At 36.8% G+C, this 17,476-nt stretch overlaps 1 long non-coding RNA gene across 1 annotated transcript; it reads right to left on the reverse strand.

The window, feature by feature from the left end:
* Positions 1 to 671: 671 nt before the first annotated feature.
* Positions 672 to 14,479, reverse strand: LOC112488773 (uncharacterized). The gene is made up of 6 exons (XR_009635843.1): positions 14,268 to 14,479; positions 13,937 to 14,041; positions 12,728 to 12,868; positions 12,492 to 12,562; positions 9,770 to 9,830; positions 672 to 955 (listed from the first exon to the last, which is right to left on the reverse strand). It is a non-coding gene; the product is annotated as an uncharacterized LOC112488773 (long non-coding RNA).
* Positions 14,480 to 17,476: the final 2,997 nt, after the last annotated feature.

Genomic DNA, 17,476 nt, shown 5'->3' on the forward strand with positions numbered 1-17,476 from the left:
CAAATTTATTCCATAAGGATTGATGCTTGTGTATTTATCTATGGAATTAGATTTTAATATGATCATTCTCATTTAACATGATTACCCATCAAATTTATAAAATACATACTAAGAGGTCTAGAATTGGAAACTTTGAAACTCTCTTTTGTCTCAAAATTGCGTGTGTGTATTGATAAAAGCATACAGACAACTTTAATACATATAATATAATAATATAATGGTAAAAGTTTGGCCTTGATTCTGGTTTACATAAAAGCTTGAGCATTTTGTAAAAAAATTGTTGTCTTGAATAGAAGATAAAAGCTCTCTTTTTTTATTTTTTTATTTTTTGTGGTACTTGTTAGCTTTTAATTTATCTAAATAATTTTACTTTTCTTTTTGAGATGATTTTGATATACATATGAAAGCTTCTTCTACCATGAATATATTGTGTTTTAACTTGTTTTAGTTAGTCTCATTGAGATTTTATTTTTATCTGTGAAATTTTATTCTGTAAAAGATTAGAAGAGAGTCACAAGTTTAGCTCAAGAGATAAGTGGGCTATGATAGGATCCGCCCCAGGAACCCTCTCTGGACCTCCGGGTGATCCCGCCTAGTGAAGTTCCACTGGACAATCTCTAGAAAATAACCAATGGAACCTCACCTTACAACGTAGATAATCAACACCATCATTAACATTAGTATCTCAAATATAAAAATATAAATATAAATAAGTCCACAACCTGCGTACTGTACTACAGGCCATAACAACACACATGAGTACTATGGTTTCTATTGAGTTCCATATTTAAAATCACAGCACTCTAAGAGTGTCAATAAGGTTTACGAGTACAAATAAGAAATAAATAAGTCCAGAAGATAATAATAGGTAAAGAAAGGATAAATACGACTGTTGTAGTGGAAGGAAACAAGCGGTACGCTGTGCGCGAGGTAGACTGCTACTAGCCGCCTGAGCCTAGGGGAACAAATTTAAAACAATAAAACATGAGATAAACAATCTGTGAGTGGCATAGTATAATAGAAAAATAATGATTTATTTCCGAAAAATCTCTCTCAAGACCTCTCATTCCACTCGTTGAAAGATTTCCCATTTAAAAATCATTTCACAAAAACCCAAACTTGTACCCCAATTAATATCATGAAAACCGATGCTCAAAAGTATGAAGGAACGATCATTGTAATATTATGAAATGTCTCAAATCATGATATAAACATTTGGGCATAAAATATAATAAATACAGTTCCACCAAATAAATATCAAAAAGTAAAAATCACCACAATATTTGTAAATCAACAATATATATAAACATATACAATGTACCACACGATATACCAATATACAAACCGTGGGATACACCCACCTCACGACTCTCAATATATGAACGGTGTCGTGGAAATAATAAATAAATAAACCATCGGTTAAACCCGACCTCACGGTCCATGGCAATAATAAACCGTTGGATGAAACCAACCTCACGGTACTGTGGCAATAATAAATCGTCAGTTAAACCCGACCTCACAGTCCGTGGTAATAATAAACCATTGGATGAAACCAACCTCATGGTACCGTGGCAACCCAGCGCGCTGTAATATAATATAATACTGAACCAAACCTCTGATCCTATATGGTACATCAATTAAACATGACCGATACAGTGCTCCACTGTACCGTAAATCATAATTTAATATTTAAGTTCCACCGCTTATTGAAATATTTCAAAAAAATTCCAATTCATCAACTTCAAATAAAACCATAAATACCACAGTGAATTTATATTCACCATAATCCAATTTTTAGCATATAAAATTTGAAAATACTTGAACATGCTTAAAATCATATAAATTTTTCAACCTGCTCCTCAAATCAAATACTTTCCGAAATAATATGAAATCTCAATTCAAATACCAGAATATTTAATTAACATAATTCACAAGTTTACTATGAACTCATCGAATTTAGAAATCACTGAAAATCTTACTAAAATCCACATAAAATGATAACTTGTATAAGTGAAAGCAGATATTATATATACACATAAAGCAAGCATTTCAATCAAACGGTATATATGCCAAATTATTCAAAACACATACATATTATAATATGCCCGAAATAATTTAAATAATATAACTACTCACAGTACAGATGCTGCTCAACTCTGCTCTCCTGCAGGCTCACCTCCGATCTCAGTACCAGTGCCTGTCATAATATAAAAATATTTCTCAGGCTCTAATAACTAAACTAAAGGCATTATTATAACCCAAATGCCTTACAATAATTTATCAAACTCTAAAATTTGTTTAAATTGGACACCGGACGGTCCAATTATATCGTGTCCCCTTCGGACCCGGTACCCCAAATTGGGGCTTTTTCACCCGGAGCCTAATTTTTTGCAATTGACCCACCAAACAGGTTTCAATAATATCTAATTGCACTAATCTAACTCCAATTTCAACTAATTTGACCAATTATTGTCCAAACACAGTCTAATTTTACCCGAAAGATTAATAAAATACCCAAAAATAGGAAAATTACCAAACGATCTCCAAAATTCACAAATTATATGTCTATGGAAAGCCCAAGAGACAAGGAGTTCACCAGTGGCCTTACCTTGGTTCGGTGACTCCTACGATGGCCGGAAAATCGAGGTAATGTTTCAGCCGAGTTTAAACTTAAGGGATCTCTCAAACGGTCGGGATTTTGGGCAATCTAACCCCGGAAATGGACTCAGAGAGGTCGAAAATTGTGGGATAGAGGTATGGGATGAGCTGAGTTGGCCGGAAAACACAAGAAAAAGGGAAGGATAAAATTTTCGACCGTCGGGCTTCTCCGGCCCGATCTGGGTGCGTTCGGCGACCGGTGGCCATGAAATTTCACGGTCGAGCTCGCCTCCACCCCCCGCTCCTCTCTGGCTGGCGCATGTAGCAAGGTGGTGGTCGCCGAAGGGTCAAACGGCGTAAACCCGGTTGGAGGTAAAAAGGGTCAGTTGGAGCCGTGGGTATGGGGTGTTTTTTTTTTTCCTCGGGCTTTTGGAGAGGAAATGAGTATTTTTGGGCTTTTTTCTTCCTGTTTGGCACAATTACCAAGGCGTATATAGAGCCTAAATCACTAACAGACAAAAATTGGGGATTGGTTTTGACACTGATATAAAACTTATGTTTAAAACTTCTTAAAGCCATAACTTTTTATCCGTAACTCGGAATTTGGCGTGCCGCCAGTCTATGAACTCGTAACGAGAGATCTATACAATGGTACCTCAGTTAAACCAAAAATATCAACTGTTGAAAAAGTCAACTCGAACCCATATATTGTTCACTTGATCAAACTTGGTTAAACTTAGTCAAACTTATTTAATTATGTGCATTTTTATTTTATTTTTTATTTTTTGGTACGGGGTATTACAACCTACCCCCCTTAAAGAAATTTTGTCCAAGAAATTCATACCTTGGTTTTGGAAGAGGTAAGGATACTGACTCCGCATTTGATCCTCTCGCTCCCAAGTCGCCTCCTCGACAAGGTGGTTTCTCCAAAGAACCTTCACCAAAGCTATAGTTTTGTTGCAAAGCCTTTTCTCTTCTCTTCCTAAAATCTGCACTGGCTGCTCCTCATAAGGCAGGTCATCCCTCAATTCAAACTTCAGTGGCTCCAACACATGTGATGGGTCTGAAATATACTTGCGGAGCATGGAGATGTGAAAAACATCATGGACTCGAGAAAGCTCCTCCGGCAAGTCGATCCTGTAAGCCACTGGACCTATCCTCTCTACTATCTCATACGGTCCAATGTAGCGAGGACTTAGCTTCCCTCGTTTTCCAAAACGTAATACACCTTTCCAAGGAGAGAGCTTCAAGAATACTCGATCGCCAACCTTGAACTCGAGATCCTTCCTACGCACGTCCGCATAGCTCTTTTGCCTGTCCTGTGCTGCTTTCAACTTGGCCCGTATAATATTGACCTTGTCCACTGTCGCCTGTACAATCTTAGGGCCTAGAAGTTTCCTTTCACCTGTCTCATTCCAACATAATGGAGTTCGACATTGTCTCCCATACAACGCCTTATAAGGTGACATCTCAATGCTCGAGTGATAGCTATTGTTGTAGATGAACTCCGTTAAAGGTAGATACTCGTTCCAATTCCCCTTGAACTGTAGCACACATGACCTCAACATGTCCTCTAAGGTCTGAATAGTCCTCTCCAATTGTCCATCGGTCTGAGGGTGAAAAGCGGTACTTAAATTCAACTTGACACCAAGTTCATTCATTAATCTTCGCCAAAATCTCGAAGTGAACCGTGGATCTCTGTTAGATATAATCGATATTGGCACTCCATGCAAGCTCACTATATGATTCATAAAGAGTTCCGCTAACTTTTGAGGAGAAAACTTCTCACAAATAGGTAGGAAATGTGCAGACTTAGTGAGTCGATCCACAATCACCCAAATACCGTCATGCCTCTGAACCGTGGGGGAAGCTTGAATACAAAATCCATCGTGATGCGCTCCCATTTCCATTCTGGGATGGGTAAAGGCTATAGGAGTCCAAAAGGCTTTTGTCTTTCCGCCTTCACTTGCTGGCAAATGAAACACTTGGATACATACTCAGCAACTTCTCTTTTCATCCCTGCCCACCAATAATACTCTTTTAAGGTAAGATACATCTTGGTGCTTCCGGGGTGCATAGCATAAGCAGAACTATGGGCTTCCTCCAGTATTTGCCTTTTTAGCTCTTCATTTGCAGGAACACAGAGCCTAGTACCAATCACCAAGGCTCCATCACCTTTATAGCGAAGTCTGATTGTCCACTTTCTTCAACTTTCTTCCTCATACTCATCAAATAAGGGTCTTCAAGCTGGGTCTCGAGAACACGATCTATAAGTACTGGTCGTAATTGGAAGCTAGCGAAAAGTGCTCCAGATTTGTGCATCCGAAAATTGACACCTAACTCTCTCAACTCAACCATCAAAGGAAGTTGTATTGTCTGCAAATAAGCTAATGAGCCTGTAGACTTCCTACTTAATGCATCGGCTACTACATTTGCCTTACCCGGATGGTAATCAATAGTGCAATCGTAATCCTTGAGCAACTCCATCCATCTTCTTTGCCTTAAGTTTAATTCCTTCTGAGTAAACAAATACTTAAGACTTTTATGGTAAGTAAAGATCTGACAAGTAGCTCCATATAAGTAATGCCTCCAAGTCTTCAATGCAAAGATCACCGCAGCAAGCTCTAAGTCGTGAGTGGGATAATTCAACTCGTGCTTCTTCAACTGCCTAGAAGCGTAGGCAACAACTCTCTTATGCTGCATCAAAACACAACCTAAACCTTGACGTGAAGCATCATTGTAAACTTCAAAACCATCATTGCCCTCGGGCAATGTCAGAACAGGAGTTGAAATCAACTTTTCCTTTAACTTTTGGAAGCTCTCCTCACACTTGTAAGTTCACTCGAACTTAACTCTTTTCCTGGTCAAATAGTGAAGTGGTCCTGCTATCTTGGAGAATTCTTCGATGAACCTGCGATAATACCCCGCTAAACCTAGGAAACTCCGTACTTCAGTCACCGTAGTGGGTTGCTCCCAATTCAACACTGCTTCCACCTTCTAAGGATCCACATAAATGCCATCAGCAGAAACTACATGTCCAAGAAATCCCACTCGACTTAATCAAAACTCACATTTACTAAACTTGGCATACAACAGGTGTTGCCTTAAGGTTTGCAACACTACACTCAAATGCATCTCATGCTCCATCTCACTCCGCGAGTACAGCAAAATATCATCAATGAAAACAATAACAAACCAGTCTAAATATGGACGGAAAACCCGATTCATTAAGTCCATAAAAACTGTAGAGGCATTGGTGAGTCCAAAAGACATCACCAAAAACTCATAATGCCCGTATCTTGTCCTGAATGCAGTTTTAGGAACGTCCAATTCCCTAATCCTCAACTGATGGTATCCTGATCTCAAGTCAATCTTGGAAAATACCTTAGCACCCTGAAGCTGATAAAAAAGATCATCAATCCGGGGCAAAGGGTATTTGTTACGGATGGTGGCCTTATTCAACTACCTATAATCCACACACAACCTCCAAGTACCATCCTTCTTCTTCACAAATAACACCAGCGCGCCCCAAGGTGAAACGCTAGGCTTTATGAATCCTCTATCGACTAACTCTTGCAGCTAAGCCTTCAACTCTTTCAATTCAGTTGGTGCCATCCGATAGGGTGGTAAGGAAATAGGAGCCGTACCAGGGACTAACTCAATGGAAAAGTCTATCTCTCTTTCAGGAGGTAAACCTGGAAGATCATCAGGGAACACATCTGGGAAATCCTTCACCACTGGTACATCCTTCATCTTCACCTCACTAATTCGAGTATCAACTATGTGAGCTAAATACCCCTTACAACCCTTCTGAAGTAAACGTCTAACATAGATAGCAGAAATCAAACTTGAAGGTGTCAGCCTCCGTTCTCCATAGAAGACCACTACTGGTAGACCAGGTCGTCTAAATATCACCTCCTTGCGAAAACAATCCACTGAAGCATAATGTGAAGCAAGCCAATCCATGCCGAGAATCACGTCCAACCCTTGGAGATCTAACAAGACTAAATCGGCCTCCATAACTTGGGCCTCAATACAAATTAGGCTACCTCTAAGCATTTGACTAGGCCATAATGACTCTCTTGTGGGTGTGGCAATCTCCAAGCAACATCCTAAAGGAATGGGAGTCATCCCGACTCGTGCAACATACTCACGTGAAATAAAAGAATGTGTAGCCCCTAGGTCAATGAGTACACGTGCGTCATCACCAAGTATAGATAATGTACCTGTTACAACGTCGGGGGTCGCCTGTGCCTCCTGCCTAGTCATAGCATACACCCTACCTCTAGCAAGTGGTCGTCCCCTCTGACCTCTGCCTCTAGCTGCAGCTACCGACTGCTGCCCAGTGCTCGCAGAACCGCCTGAAGTCTGACCCATGTGAGTATCCTGTCGTCTGTGCCCACTAGTCTGCTGAAACTGAGCGCCTAATCCTGAGGCTCTAAACTGGGTTTGACCTCGATAAGGGCAATCCCTCCTAAAATGCCCTGATTGTCCGCACTGAAAGCATGATCCATCCCATTGGCATGGTCCATCATGAGACTTGCCACAAAGGGTGCATGCAGAGCCTAAACCACCTCGGCCTGCGGACCTCCGAAAATGACCGCTCCCACTGCTCACTGATCGAAATCCAACACCCTGGGTATGTCCACCTCTCTGAAATCTGCTACCACTGGCATCATGCCTACCCCCTCTGGATCCTCTACTGCCTGAAGATCCTGAACTGAAACTACTCCTCTTTGACGACCCCTGGCTGAGGCTTCCCGAAGATAAACCATCAAATGATCGGTGCTTAGTCTTGCGCATCAGAACCTGTCTCTCTACCTCAAGGGCAGCATCTCTCATCGACTGATATGTGGGATGAACAGCACCTGAGATGCTCAAAGCTATGAGCTCACTCAATCCATCGAGAAACCTCCTTTTCTTGCTAACCTCATCCGCAACCAAATTGGGACAAAACTCTGATAGCTCCCTGAACCTCCGCTCGTACTCGGAAACTGTCATGCCATCCTGAGTGAGTGTCTCGAACTCTAATCTCTTGGTCTCAATAAAAGCTGGAGGGCAGAACTCAATATGAAAAGCGATCTTAAACTGTGCCCAAGTGTGGCATCTCCTAGTCCTCTCGTATGCCCACCACTTTCTTGCATTACCTCCTAGCATAAAACTAGCTATCCTGACTCTGTCCTCATCCGGACACTGCATACCCTCATCCAAGACTTTTTCCATATCATCTAGCCAAGATAGGGCTACAATAGGGTTCGTGGAGCCATCAAAATCCACTGCTCCAAGTCTACGAGCCTGATCAACAGTATATTCAGTAAACTGACTCCTCTCGAGTGATTCAGCCAGGCGCTCGAAAAGATGCTCCTCATAAGTGGGTGCATTCGTACTTTCGGCTGAAGCCTGTCGAGACCTACGTCTACCTCTGTGCGCCATAAGGAAAAATGGAACTATTTCCACAAACAAAAGAAATGAAATCAATGTCAAGAAATAGGTTAGGAAAGTATGCAAACACAAGATGAGTTGCATAGCAATGCGCAACCCCGAGAAATTTAGAACCTAAAGCTCTGATATCAAGTTGACAGGACCCACCATGGAAACCCTCTCTGGACCTCCTAGGTGATCTCGTCTAGTGAAGTCCCACTGGACAATCTCTAGAAAATACCCAATGGAACCTCACCTTACAACGTAGATAACCAACACCAGCATTAACATTAATACCTCAAATATAAAAATATAAATATAAATAAGTCCACAACGAGCCTACTGTACTACAGACCATAACAACACACATGAGTACTATGGTTTCTACTGAGTTTCATATTTAAAATCAGAGCATTCTAAGAGTGTCAACAAGGTCTATGAGTACAAATAAGAAATAAATAAGTCCAGAAGATAACAGGTAAAGAAAGGATAAATACGGCTGCTGTAGTGGAAGGAAACAAGCAGTACGCTGTGCGCGAGGTAGACTGTTACTAGCCGCCTGGGCCTAAGGGAACGAATTTAAAACAATAAAACGTGAGATAAAGAATCTCAGTGAGTGGCATAATATAATATAAAAATAATGATTTATTTCCGAACAATTTTTCTCTCAAAACCTCTCATTCCACTCGTTAAAAGGTTTCCCATTTAAAAATCATTTCACAAAAACCCAAACTTGTACCCCAATTAATATCATGAAAACCGATGCTCAAAAGTATAAAGGAACGATTATTGTAATATTATGAAATGTCTCAAATCATGATATAAACATTTGGGCATAAAATATAATGAATACAGTTCTACCAAATAAATATGAACAAATAGAAATCATCACAATATTTGTAAATCAACAATATATATAAACATATACAATGTACCATACGATATACCAATATACAAACCGTGGGATACACCCACCTCACGACTCTCAATATATGAACGATATCGTGAAAATAATAAATAAATAAACCGTCGATTAAACCCGACCTCACGGTCCATGGCAATAATAAACCGTTGGATGAAACCAACCTCACGGTACTGTGGCAATAATAAATCGTCAGTTAAACCCAACCTCACAGTCCGTGGTAATAATAAACCATTGGATGAAACCAACCTCATGGTACCGTGGCAACCCAGCGCGCTGTAATATAATATAATACTTAACCAAACCTCTGATCCTATATGGTACATCAATTAAACATGACCAATACAGTACTCCACTGTATCGTAAATCATAATTTAATATTTAAGTTCCACCGCTTATTGAAATATTTCAAAAAAATTCCAATTCATCAACTTCAAATAAAACCATAAATACCACAGTGAATTTATATTCACCATATTCCAATTTTTAGCATATAAAATTTGAAAATACTTGAACATGCTTAAAATCATATAAATTTTTCAATCTGCTCCTCAAATCAAATACTTTCCGAAATAATCTAAAATCTCAATTCAAATACCAGAATATTTAATTAACATAATTTACAAGTTTACTATGAACTCATCGAATTTAGAAATCACTGAAAATCTTATTAAAATCCACATAAAATGATAACTTGTATAAGTGAAAGCAGATATTATATATACACATAAAGCAAGCATTTCAATCAAACGGTATATATGCCAAATTATTCAAAACACATACATATTATAATATGCCCGAAATAATTTAAACAATATAACCACTCACAGTACAGATGCTGCTCAACTCTGCTCTCCTGCAAGCTCACCTCCGGTTTCAGTACCAGTGCCTGTCATAATATAAAAATATTTCTCAAGCTCTAATAACTAAACTAAAGCCATTATTATAACCCAAATGCCTTACAATAATTTATCGAACTCTAAAATTTTTTGAAATTGGACACCGGATGGTTCAATTATACCGTATCCCCTTCGGACCCAGTACCCCAAATTGGGACTTTTTCACCTGGAGCCTAATTTTTCGCAATTGACCCACCAAACAGGTTTCAATAATATCTAATTGCACTAATCCAACTCCAATTTCAACTGATTTGACCAATTGTTGTCCAAACACAGTCCAATTTTATCCCAAAGATTAATAAAATAACCCAAAAATATAAAAATTACCAAACGATCTCTAAAATTCACAAATTATATGTCTATGGAAAGCCCAAGAGACAAGGAGTTCACTAGTGGCCTTACCTTGGTCCGGTGACTCCTCCGGTGGCCGGAAAATCTAGGTAAAGTTTCGGCCGAGTTTAAACTTGAGGGATCTCTCAAACGGTCGGGATTTTGGCCAGTCTAACCCCGGAAATGGACTCAGAGAGGTCGAAAATGGTGGGATAGAGGTATGGGGTAAGCTGGGTTGGCCGGAAAACACAAGAAAAGAGGAGGGAGAAAATTTCCGGCCGTCGGGTTTCTCCGGCCCAATCTGGGCGCGTCCGGCGACCGGTGGCCGTGAAATTTCGCGGCCGAGCTCGCCTCCACCCCTCGCTCCTCTCTGGCCAGCGTGTGTAGCAAGGTGGTGGCCGCCGATGGGTCAAACGGCGTAAACCCGGTTGAAGGTAAAAAGGGTCGGTTGGAGCCCGTGGGTATGGGGTGTTTTTTTTTTTTTTTCTCGGGTTTTTGGAGAGGAAATGAGTATTTTTGGGCTTTTTTCTTCCTGTTTGGCACAATTACCGAGGCGTATATAGAGCCTAAAGGACTAACAGACAAAAATTGGGAACTGGTTTGGACACTGATATAAAACTTATGTTTAAAACTTCTCAGAACTACAACTTTTTATCCGTAACTCGGATCCACATATTGTTCACTTGGTCAAACTTGATCAAACTTAGTCAAACTTATTTAATTATGTGTATTTTTATTTATTTATTTATTTTTTTTGGTACGGGGTGTTACAGGCTAAATATCATGGCCGCACGAACACTGAACCTCCATGCATGCTAAGGCCAACCAGACATGGTGATCTTCAAAATTTCTAGTTGATCATAGGACAACAAATTGGACAAAGTGCTAAAGATGAAAGATTGATGGTGTTTTTTTTTTTTTGGATAATTATATTTTATCCTCTCAATTATCATATATTATGTACATTGCTTCCTGAACCATAAAACCCCTCACCCTGCCCCTGAACTATTACCTTTCTAACAGTAAAGTCCAATCATGTATTTTGATAGATGAATTTGATGAAATTAAAAATTTACAACTCATGTAATTTTTTTAGAAACTGTTTTACTCTATTTTATTTTACTTAGTAAGCAAGGCTAATGTTTCCAAATTTATTAAGAAAAATTGTATGACTGGAGTAAACTTAAATGAAAACAATAGCTGAGGGGCCAATGTGAAGAGGTTTGAAGTTTGAGGGGCAAAGAAGATAGAGTAGCATTATTGAGTAGCGTAAAATGTGATTACCTAATGCTAGGTACTACTTAACTATATATTCTTTTAAAATTAATGGTTGACAAGCTTAGCAGAAGTTCAAATATAGAATCTATAGCAGCTTTGTCAAAATGGAGTTTGTTCCTTTCTTGACCTTTTTAAAGTCTTGGTTTTCAACTTTTGTTGTTACGTTCTCGTTTTCGCTCCAGAAAGTTCAGGTTTTTTTTTTTAAAATAATTATTTATTTATTTATTTTTAAATTTGAATACAATATGGAGTTTGTTTTGGTTATAGTTTTACACTTTTATGCATTTTGCTTCAAACAATTTTTATTTATTTATAGGCTTTATAGTTTAACATTTTTTTTTCAGGAATTGAGTTTTTCAACAATATTAAGTTTCCTGGTTCTACATCAATTGAAATTGAAGCCAACACCCAACACCCAATTCCCATAGTCGCATTCTTTTGCTGCCCAAATGCTGTCCATGAACTCCAAAAATCACAAAACACAAATTTTGAATCAGCACATCCAATTATCCAATCTAAACTATGAACCCTTTTTTAGCAAGTTACCATATTCTAAGATATTAAAATTATGCAAATGCTACTCCTAAAAATGCACCCAAACTCACACCTACACCTTACTCCCATACTCTAGTCCAGATGATAGTCTAAAATTGGTCATAAAACAGCTGACGGTTTAACCTAACGCATTTCTCTAAATTTGCTCATACTTGATCATGTAGTATGCTTCTCTTTAAGGAATGTAGAAGGGTAAATGATATATTAAAGTTCTATAGCCAACTAGGTAAGATAGATATCAAAATATATGCACACTGGAGGAACAAAAAAATCAAGAATAAAAAGATGAACATGAAGTTTATCATTTTCTGAGTGAATATTTTGAAAAGGTTACTAACCTGTATGGGCTTTACTCCATTTGACTAACAGTTTGCAGACTATTTGCATATAGCTATACTATCTTAATTTTAATGCTTATAAGAAAATTAATGTAACTTTTTTGTCTTTTTCAAGACATACAACTAAGAGCTCTGATATGGACTATGTACCTCTCTTATCAGTTCCCTCTACACCTGATGGTTGGCAGCTTCTAGAGAAACCTTCCCAGACCCTTTGACAACTACCAAAGACAAAGACAAATATAGATCAGTAACAAACCGAGTGAAGACAACCACCTTTCAGAAGGAAAAAGAAAAAAAAGGGGAACCATAAGATTAACACTAATTGAAGAGAAATCAAAATCATGAGTAAAGGCATTGTATTCTTCGCATAAAAGTTACAATACCTTCAAAATCACTGACTAAAAATTTGATTCAAGGTAGAAAAAGTCTGCACCTTCCTCTGACTGAGTCCAAATACTAGACTACCTTGAATATTAGATGGTTTTGAGAATTGCAATAAGCCTGGAGAAGTTTCATATGCTTCACTGCACAAACATGGTGACAAGTTCTACATTTATAAAGAAACAAGAGCTTATTTGACATTTTTCTAAGAATGGAATCCACCAATGCAGTAAGCTGTCATAATAGATAGAGCTAACAAATATTTCAGGTTTAAAATGTAACTATGATGTTGCAGCCACATCATGCATTTCACTTTCTTAGAAGGGCAAAGTCTAGAGATTTAATGAGAAAACATGCCTTGAGTTATAGTGCAAAAAATAAAGAAATATTTCTGCTTCAAGGTCTTCAGTTGAGAATTTGGTTAAGCAAGTAATGTTCAATTCTTTTTGCCCTGTAACAAGATATTTCTTTACGATGGCCCGCAACCCCTACAAAAAACACCGCACTAAATCTATTAGTTAGTCAAAACAAAACCTCACTAATGATTGAAAAGAAAAAATTATAATTAATTAAGCAGGGGAGGGAGCCTAATCACAGTTCCATCATCAGGAACACTCACGAAGTAAATCTTAATTTGTCGAACTCAGACAACAAAAAGGGATGCACGCATGAACTCCAACAAGCTAACTAGTCAAATTTTCATATCAAAATAGCAAAACCGCACATTGACTTTGTCTATTTATGTTCATCCATAAACGCAGCAACTGAATGATATTAGGAAATAAGAATCAAGACTCAAAGAGCCTCTATGAATTCCTCTCACTCTTCAAGATCTTTGTCAATCATTCCCTAGTCAATATTGGCTCCACTCAGTATTGATTTAAACGAAGGGCTGAAATAGCTGAAGATTAACAGCATTCACTCAACATATCTATCTATCTATATATATATATATATATATACATATATTAGTAACACATTCATAATTTATAGTTCAAAATCAACAATATATTTGCTTCACTAAATTGCATGAAGGAACAACGCCTTAGGCCAGAAAATTCGTTTTCGAGCTCAAGTAACTCAAAATCCATGGCAAGTTCTAGTACTGATTGGAGCTCTCGATCAAACATACGTGTCAACTTAACCAAATGTGGGAACAGACCAAAATATACAAAACCCATGATAGACACAGCAAAGGGGCAAAAGGGTACCTTGCTCCGTCCTTGAATTAGCAGAGCATACCCAAAAGCCAGAAGCCTCAGACTGTTTCTACCGCCATTTGAGCCAAAAGTCTAAAGTAAATTGCCGTTTGATTTCTGAAGAAAACCAAGTAAAGAATAAACAATAACATGAAATATTGAACACCAACAAAGATAGCAGCCAAATTAAGCAACGTAAACCCACTGCAAATTATTCAGCTCAGGCTTACACTTATAATTTTTCCCAAGCCCACCAAAAATCCTTCCTTTTTCGTATAACAGAAAGGAAAATGATGAAGAATGAAAAGGTTGAGAAATGGTGAGTAATGGAGGAGAAGCGTACTGGGTATGTGAGTTTGGTGTTGGTGGTGGTGGCGATGGTGATGATTGGGACCGAAACGGCGCCGTTGAAGGCCAGAGGCTTAGCAATGGTCAGCTGAAGCCACCACTCCGAACTAAGCGAGAGCTCACTCTATGGTTCCCTTCACAAATGGAATTTCCTGCCGGCCACTTTTCACTTTAAAAATTCCTGATTTTGCTCTCTCTGTTTTATTATTGTTATTCTTTCAGAAAATACTGTAAGCAAAACTAATTTTACCAAAATATATATAAATATCAAATTATATGACAATTTTCAGGGAAAAAGAATTATACAACTTTTTTCCTTTAGTTTTAATTTTTGATTTTATCTTTCATTTCCTTAAACATGTAAAAAATTTTGAAATTCTCATTTTTAATATTTTATACCTGTGAGTAGATAAATTTTAAGTTTATGTTAAATATTTTAACCTTAATAATTAAATCAAACCATTGTTTGTTTTATTTATTTTTATTTTTATTTTTAGGCTGGGAAAGTGGTTTGATTCAAAAATATATCATCAAATGTGAAAACAATAAAATTACCGAAAAAAAAAAGAAAAAGGAAAACACTAAACGGACTTGCAGTAAAACTAATAAAGATAAATAAATAAATAACTCAAAAAATAATGAAAAAGAAAAACAAAACCAAGCCAAACATGGCTTAGCAAATATTTGATATGAAAGACAAATATTTTAGATATCTGATAGAAAACAATCATGTGTAGAAATTTTGCTTCTCATTAATGATTTAACAACCAAAATTTATCAGTCAGTCGTAAATTTTTATAAATGTGAAAGACAAAACAGTTTTCTCTGCTTTTACTTTTTTATAATTTTGACCACATGCCCATAACTGTTAGAATTAGTAGGAATTTTTATGTTGTGCAAGCAATTGATGGAATCCCATGAGAGATACAGCATTCTGTATCACTACATGTGCAGCTAAATGCCTAGAACAAAAGAAAAGTCCCAACTAAGCAACTCTCTCATTCAAACCACAAACAACCTTAGCTTTCTTGTTCTTTTCTCCAAAAATCCATTGACTAAATGGAAGCCATAGTCAATCTCCTCAGCACAAACCCACTCTTTCAAGCTACTTTTGGGAGGTAACCCTTTTTCTTTTCTTTTTTTCTTCAGAGGAAAGAACTACAATGGGTTTACTTTTCTTCCTAGAACTTAGCAACAGAGAAACACCATTTCAAAAGTGATTCTTTTTTTCTTTTCAATAATCTTTTTTGTTTGTTGGTTCTGTTTTCTGTTTTTGTTGTTTTCTTTATTTCAAAAATTTTCAGATGGACACAAGGAAGAAATCCCTGTACAATTTCCTTAAAGTCGTTCTCATGTTTTCCCAAGTACTTTGTTTTTCTTTTGGTTCCAATGAGGGCAGAGCCACAAAGAAATTTTCCCATTTCAGTCAAGCATGCGCTCCACATCCATTCTAAAAACAGTGCAATGATTGTTTCAGCTGCAGTTTTTCTTCTGCACTACTACAAGACCAGCAGTCAAGTCAACCTCAATTCCCAATACCCCAACAACGAGCGAACGACGCTATGATATCACTAATAAAAATTGAGGAAAAAATATTTTTAAAAATTTTTAGATTTTTTTTATTGAAATATTTTTAATTAAAAATAAAAAAAGAATGTGAGCGCGTTGATAATGTGAAACTCTCAACACTTATTAGGGGCACTTGATGCTTTGACAACATATATATATATATATATATATATATATATATATATTTTTTTTTTTTTTTCCGGCTTCTTAGTGCTTAGAGTAGCACACCACAGAAGAGATTGCTTTTCTATAAATAGGACTTTAGAATCGGTGGGGACAAGGCACCTCACTTTTGGTAATGAACATGTTTCCAGCTTAGGTGTTAACCATTTAGATTAGCTAGTTTATGTATGATGACACCTTATTAATTAGCTTAAGTGCAGATGGGTTCAGCCACGTGTAGCTTTTTGCTTAGGTGTTCAAAAATTTGAATCGCACGTTTCAACAGTTTTATAAAGTTTATTTTTTGACAAATGTACGCTCCCGTTATATTTTATGAAAAGTTAAAAAAAAAAAAATTTAGATTATGTTTTGATCATATTTTCTGTTTTCAGTTTTCAAAATATTATTCTAAAAATAAAAAATAAAAAAAATTATTTGTTTTTTAAAAACAAAAATATTTGGCCAGTGATGTTTGAAAATAGTTTTTAAAATTAAAAGATAGAAAGTAAAAAATATCATTTTAATGTTTTATAAATTTTGGTTTTTTTTAATTTGTTTTCTAAAACTGTTTTTAAAAATTGATGGCCAAACAGATAATCTTTTGTTTTGGAAATAGTTTTCTATTTTATAGAACAAAAAATTGTTTTAAAACCTAATGACCAAACAGGCTCTTAGCGTCCGCAGCATTACAAAATTATGTTTTAAGTTGGTATATTTGTATGTTTTTCACATCCTAGGTTTCTAAAATTTTGGATATGACAACTAATGTATCATACGTCTAAAGTTTGATATAGTGACATACAACTTCAAATTTTAACCATACTTATGTTGCATGTGATACAAAAATAGTAACAACAATACAATTACTTCAAGCTATCATAAGAAAATCACCACCAAAACACCAAACAATTTGTTTAAAGCAGTAATTCCCACAAGCAACCCAATGCAGTTGAACTACTTTTCACCTAATATTTGCTTTCCTTTCTTTTTGCTGTTAGACCCTTCTCCTTGAACTTTGGTGTTCTTAGCTGAATGCCTTGCTGATTGTCTTCTTCTTGTACTACTTTGCTAAGAAGATTTTAAGAATTTGAAGTTAGCATCATTCTGTATGATATTTATTATAAATATAAGATGAATTAATATTTAAGAAGACTATTGAGGTAGGAGACATTGAATTTGTTTCCTCAAATTAACTATAGAGGATTCAAAATTAAACCTTTTGGGACCATTAAATTAATAAATGGGCTTTCCTTTGTTCATATTCCTTTACAAGAAGCTACATTTAAAAGGAGTATTCATCTAGCCTGGAGATTCAGATTATAAAGACTAAAAACCACAAATAATTAGGAAGCCAAACTAAGATGGGTTTTAGTCCCAAGCATTTGGCTCTACAAAAACGGTAAACCTAGATGGTGGACCCAAAAAGGAAATGTGGTTCTCTTGGCTTGATTGCTTGATACTGGTTTTGCTTAC

The sequence above is a fragment of the Ziziphus jujuba genome, chromosome 2 (assembly GCF_031755915.1).
Source record: "Ziziphus jujuba cultivar Dongzao chromosome 2, ASM3175591v1".
Lineage (NCBI taxonomy): Eukaryota > Viridiplantae > Streptophyta > Magnoliopsida > Rosales > Rhamnaceae > Ziziphus > Ziziphus jujuba.